General features: G+C 33.6%; 1 long non-coding RNA gene across 1 annotated transcript; it reads right to left on the bottom strand.

Annotated features, from left to right (window-relative positions):
- Nucleotides 1–4,977: 4,977 nt before the first annotated feature.
- Nucleotides 4,978–6,719, bottom strand: LOC128237224 (uncharacterized). The gene is made up of 4 exons (XR_008261532.1): nt 6,357–6,719; nt 5,916–6,062; nt 5,512–5,576; nt 4,978–5,290 (listed from the first exon to the last, which is right to left on the bottom strand). It is a non-coding gene; the product is annotated as an uncharacterized LOC128237224 (long non-coding RNA).
- Between the last annotated feature and the right edge of the window lie 220 nt (nt 6,720–6,939).

The raw sequence follows: 6,939 nt of genomic DNA, 5'->3' as shown, positions 1-6,939 counted from the left end.
AATATTTGGTGTTTGCCAAAACATTTTCTAAATATAAAAGAAACAAAATGTTTGCATTGCAAACATTATAATTAGTATTCAAGATGTACAATTCATTCGCTATTAATTATTTTCTAATTAATGGCGAAATTTGTAAATATTTACTATGTAAACTCAAAACTCTACAGAGAAACACAAACCGGAATAAATAAATGTCTTATAAGTTTTGTTATCTATTCCAGGAACATCTGATAACAATATTTCCATTATATACTGCTGCTCTAAATGGAGCCTGTTTTATATAAGCAATATTTGAAGGTTTTGAAACAAAAACACGTGAATACAACATTCTGGTGAATTCATAATTAGAATACAACCTACATATACAGCCAATGGAATAGCAGAAAGGCAATCATTAAGTACTAGGCTTTATCATAAGAATTTCAACTCACGTGAGTGTTTAAACGTCCGCCCACTGCTACCCATCCGATACACACTCCCTGTGTCAGTTTTTGCGTTGTTAATGGCCGCCTTAAATGAATTAACTTTGAAGTATTGTTTTTAGCGCCCTTTTTATTCTGAATAATAAAGTGCTTGTATTATAAATACAACGATACACATTTAATTCAGAAAGTGTATGCACCATTCGCTTCCTTAGTTAATGGAGTTGTCTTTAACATATTGCTGCTTTGTAATAGCTATCAGACGGATACCGCTAGCGGATATAGAGCGGAGGACACCTTGTATTTTCCAGGATTGGTTTGACGATTTTGGTTGCAGAAGATGTGTTAAAATCAGGATAATGCGTTACAAACCGAAAGTTTTTTCTTCTGTTCCGACGGTCGCCCCAAGTTGCGCCACACAGCACCAAATCCTGGAATAACCCCTGAAAACACCGCCTCTTCCGACACGCAACATTCATAACCAGTTTGTTTGGCAATCGCCTCAGAGGTCTTCATCAATAAGCAACCATTTTGAAAAGATTTTGAAATTCATAGTAAATACTTCTTATGCAATAAATTTTTCTGTTGATACTATCTTCCGTCTAGAGTTAAACAATTAATACATTTGTGTTATTTTATAAAATACAGCGTGAGTATTTCAGGTTAATTAACAGCACACATTATCTTTAACGGAATCGGGATATAATGTTTATCAATTTGTTATAGATTTTTTTTAATTGGAAGGCCACTAAGTTTGACACCTAGTGATGTCGCCAGTCGTCCAGCAATGAGAGACGTCATGGGAATACTACGTGTACGCTTTTTTGAACGCACGTGCAGCTTCTCACACATGTGAACGCTTCAGCTGAGTTCGAATCATCTTTCAAATATTTTTATTGTTTTTACACAGATGTTAATTGTATTTTGAACATGTCATTTTAAAGATTTACGATATATACATACCTGGATAGTGTAGCGCATGGAAATGGTTCTCGCGGCCACGTGCATGTATTAAATATTATTCCGTTTACACTTGTTACAGAAATACACAAGTTTTGCATCCATTTGCCTGAAACGAATTGAAGCTTATGAAAGCTAATTTGTTTTAATTTGTTTATTGATGATATCATCCAAAAGTTGGTAAATGAAAACAAAAATGCTGGTCGTTGATCAAACAACATCTGAGTGTAAAGGGTATTGGGCAAAAATATATTATATGTTTAAGACATTTATTGTGATAATATCTTCAAACAAACGGAAATTTTACCAAACCAATCGACCTATATTTAGATTTATTCAAATTATTAAAGTCGGCGGACTGATCTGTATAATCACATATTTAAAATCTTTATAGTCCAATATTAGATTTAATTACAATAACATATATGTTTTTAGAGGCGTTGCGCGGTTAGCTACCAAAGTAACACACATATATTATGAATGAAGTAACTATCTGGGATATGACCAATAATACAATCCAATACTTATGAATATAGTTATAAACGAAGCCGTTTCTTGAAAGCGTTCAATACCAATAAAAATCAATTGTTAGGAAAAAACTAAAATTATTTCACAAATACAGGTTTTATACTGAAACAGTTTTTAAACAAAACACCAATTAACTATATGTTCGCCATTTTTTGCTAAACGTTATCCAACTGCGTTACAAAAATATCCCAATGACAATTATCTCAACACCAAATAAAAATATATACAAAAATTTGAAAACACCGGACAAAATATTCACGTGGTTCGAAATCACTAATCTGCCCCCGAGTATTGCTTAAATGGCTAGTGTGCAAATGTATATTATCATATTCAAAATATTGTTCATTCTAACTAAAAATATTGTGTTTGTTTTAAATTAATACCACTGGTGCATGCTGATTAAACTGTTGCGTTCGTTTGTACTTGGACAATTCCAGTTTAAGGCTATTATGCCACATGACATTAAAATATGTTTAGAAAAGCCCTTAAGATATCACATATTTAATACCGTTTTTTATAATTGAAACCTACACTATTAGACATAACCAGCATAGGTTTACAATAATCACTTCGATACCGTGATATTGATGTGAAACTTGTGAATGACAGTGATTGGCATCACAATTAATTGCTGATAAAATTATATTAATATGCCAATTGTTATTGCTATTATATGTGATTATCAAGAACAAAGGGTACAGCATTTATTTTCAAAAATTGTAATAAATGATTTTTGTGCGTTCTGTCCTAAGAAACCTTTAAGTGATTTTAACACAGACATACATACATACACACACGCATTCACACACACACACACATTCACACTAAAATTAATAAGATTACAACATTAAAACATGATCGGTCCCAACTAAAAACAATAATGAACTATGTTAAATAGAATTCTTGAAAGTACTTTATGACATTCTCAGGCCCATGCATGTTAGTCTATTGAATGTCTTTCGATAATTTGCTGTCTAAACGTTCGCTAGCAGAAATTGTATCTGCACTATTTTGTAAGGATTCATCCTTTAATACATTTTGGGAGCATGATCCCTCAGAAACATGTAAAGCACAAAAACAAGCAGCCTCGATCGTAATCGCTCATTACAAAATACGAGAGTGGTCGCAGTAACTGTGTTTATAACTGTAGCCCCGTTTTGTTTAAAATTCAAACAAAGATATGTCTTCGTCTACTAAAATGGCCGAACGTGTAGCAAAATTTACTTTATCTTGTAAATGCATACAACATGACAGGGTGCACCAGCATATTGAAAATGAACAATTTTTCATTTATCCTACAACCTTCCTTCAGCTTTGGTCAGGAGAACGCCCCTAAATATTAATAGTTGACAATTTTAAAACCTTTTAAATATTTCTTAGTTTCAAGAATCAAGGCTGTTTTATGCATATATGTGGTCCAAGAAAGCTCTAATAGAACATTTCATCGTGATGTAAAAGCTTACAAATTGAATACACAACAAAATGCTACAGGGTTTGTTTCCATAGCATCATGAATTAAAATAACTGTGATTTGTCCGTACGTGTCACTGTCACATCCGCTATATTATTGCTACAAGTCATCAATGAATTTGTTTACGCCTGTATTCAATATTCATCTACACAACACCAACATTTCGCTCCATATTGAATAACGTCTTATAAAGTAGAACATAATAGGACATGTATATGGGATTTACTCATTTTTTTCTCCCCAAACCGTCCAGTAAATATGACTTGTCTCTCAATTTCCTTCAGAGAACAACTTCTTGTCTCAACGCAACAATTTCAATTCCTGTAAGAACATTATTCACAACTCTTTTCTTAATATATATATATGTATAAACCTTTATCGATTCAGCAACCAGAAACCCCAAAGGTATTTACAAATCTTCAGCAATTTGTAGGCATTTGAAGCCTCTGATTAAATCGTCAAGTACGACATACATTATTCATTACTGTCACGCCAGTGAGCATCAGCGAAATAATCTAATAAGAACTTACTTTCCCCGTACTAAAATGTTGTCAAGAATTCGTCCCTTAGCTCAATACATCGATCCGAGATGCCAAGATAAGCTCCGCCCCCTTAGATATTGTTACTATGCGCCCCAAGCGTAAATTCAAAATGGCGGCTCACGCGCTGCTACGATAGCATCAGAATCCGATTCTCTCGCGAAGATTTCGGACAATATATCAGTTAAATATTTACCAGATCAAGCCAAATTATCGGGAAAGGTGTAAGAAAAGGGATTAAATTACTTTCTACAAGGTTATATTCATGACATTAAAGTTTTGGAAGAGGAAATATCTGCCATGTTACCGCGAGATGCTGGCCTTCAATGAGAAAAAACGACAAGCATCATATGTTAAGTGTCGATGTGGAGAGGGATTCCATACGATATAGGTATTGCTCATGAAAACCAGGGTATGTGAATTTCCAATTGTATTTAACAAATGTTATTATACTAGTAATTTTATTCTTAAATATACATTGTGAATTATAAGCAATTTTGGATCGCCATGTCTTTTACATTTCATGCCGTAATACGGAATGCGAAAACAAATTTTAAAATATTTTCAAGTCGTCGAGTAGAGAAAGAAGTAAGATACTGTATGTTGTATTTCAATTTATTGGTTTTCATATTTCTAGTTACTGCCTCGTTTTAGACATTTAACATCTGGAAAGTCAAATGATACTTCATGGGTCAGTGAAGGATAAACACATGCCAATTTCACAGCATGATATCATGCTTTTGTTTTGATAACTTGTCAACCATCTCTGCTTTCATTTTTTTATAGATTGAGCTGTCATTGTTCACACGTGGTTGGCTTAATCAAGTCACTTCAGGAACTCAAGTTGCACAACTTCACCCATGTTCCTGATCAACAAAGTTACACAAGTATTCCCCAACAATGGAATGTGCCAAAGGGATCAAAGATCAAGCCAGTTCCAGTGAACCAAGTCATAGTAGCACAGTCGGAAAAGGAAACCTGTCCTTTGCCAGATAGATACACAGATCAAGTTTACAAATTTTAAATCTAATTAAATGAATGAACTACAAACACACAATTCACTTTACAATGCTTTATTCCAAACATGAATAAACTAACAGTTATTCAATTATATCAAAGAAGCAGAAATAAAATCATATGATTCCTGTATAATATTTAAACAAATTTTAACTATTGCTTCTTTGAGCAGAACTATATCGACATTTACAGTTTGTTTAAATTCCCACCAGTTGCTTTAAAATCTGAATTTCACAACACTTTGATGAAAGTGCAGACTGTTATTCTTCAACTTGGACTTCTTTTTGTGACAACTGTTCTTTTAGGGAAGCATTTTGAGCGGTATAAAGTGCAAACATCCAAAGGTGACGTCCCTGAAAATAAATGCATAATAAATTTTACATTTAAGACAAGATGTTTAAAACTGACTCCTACCATTTCTCAAGAGTGTGGGAATACCTCTGTTTGAAATGCAGCACCTATTGATTTACCGAAAGAGTTCACACCGTTAAATACCACACAACCTGTGAAGACCCAAGTAAAACAGAACTGACAACAAGATCATAGGCATTGTTAGAGTGTTGGTTTCACTTACATGGACATTCGGTCTGTGTTTCTACTCCTGGTACAGTGTCTGCAGGATCCTGGACCAGCTTTTCTCTGAAAGAAATTGTTGTTATGTTGATATATTTATATGCAAATTTACACACAAAAAAACTGTGTAATTTCCGTGTAATAATGTTTTCTTCAGTTCTTTTGAGTGTTATTTTCTGTAACATACAAAATACTTGTATTAAAATATATGTAACTATAATGCTGTTGTTTTGTATTGAAAAAGGAACAGTGGCATTTTAAAAATGAGTAGAAGTCTACAAAATAATACAGTCTCTGTTTTGCAATTTATCCTACATGGTACATGTTATTCAAGTCTTCCGTGCACTCCATAAAGATAAATAAAACTCTAACGCCCAGGCATGTGATATCTTGTATAAAATGCACACTTGCATTTTGTGTATAAATGCTGCCATAAGTTTCCTTTCCAAGTGACCGCTTTGTGGGGAGTTTTCTTGAAGATGTTATTCTCCAGCCATCAGCTGATGGTGGGTCAGGATACTCTTAAGATGGTCCATTTCCTCCATGAAAGTGCTTAAATATGCATAATAGTAAAATATAATTAGTGTGACAAGACTCCACAATGCCAGTCAGTAACATATTATACATATTATACAATAAAACAGTAGTTTAAACTTGACACATTCATAACCTGATGGAAACTGTCAACTAGCATGATCTCAATATGGAGGTCAATATTTAGGACACAAGTCTGACAAGAAAAGTAAACAAAATAAACATTTGGCATGATTTGCAGAATTCAGAATTATAATTGAAATGATTGTATTTTGATCGTTTTACGATAAAACCAAATTTTAATTTACTAACCTTCGAGCAGACATCTTCGTGCTTGTTTATCCTGTTGACATTCAGTTTCTCTTGTGGCCGTCCACAGGCTTTAATCCAGCATTTGCACTTCTCAATATCGGATTATATTAAATTATAGGTCGGAAATCGTTTAAATCGGCCTCCATTTAGTCCCTCCGGATACCTTAATCTGCATAACATATTCCCCATCCGCATCGTTTAACCATTTTCACAAATCAGTCTTAAAACTTCAATAAAATGTCCGGTTGTAAACAGTTATCGCTGCTGTGTTTGTGGGTAAAGATGGCGGACGGGACTCGGTGAATAATTTGCAGCTTTCTCATTGGTCAATAATGATTAGTTTGATTGACAGGTCGGATCGATGTATTATAACCCTCAAAGACACGATATACATCTTGTAAGACAAATGTAACCTGGAGAGACGGACAGTTTGTTGCGTTATGTTTCGTCATTATGGGCTTTATGGTTTATATTTTCTTTCAAATACGTTTTTAGTTACTTTCTTATATAATGAAAAAAGGTGCATTATAAGAAACACCTAAAATAACGTTCCCTGAATATACGTTTCTAACCTTAATTATTT

The sequence above is a fragment of the Mya arenaria genome, chromosome 1 (assembly GCF_026914265.1).
Source record: "Mya arenaria isolate MELC-2E11 chromosome 1, ASM2691426v1".
Lineage (NCBI taxonomy): Eukaryota > Metazoa > Mollusca > Bivalvia > Myida > Myidae > Mya > Mya arenaria.
This window is presented reverse-complemented; position numbering and strand designations above follow the sequence as displayed.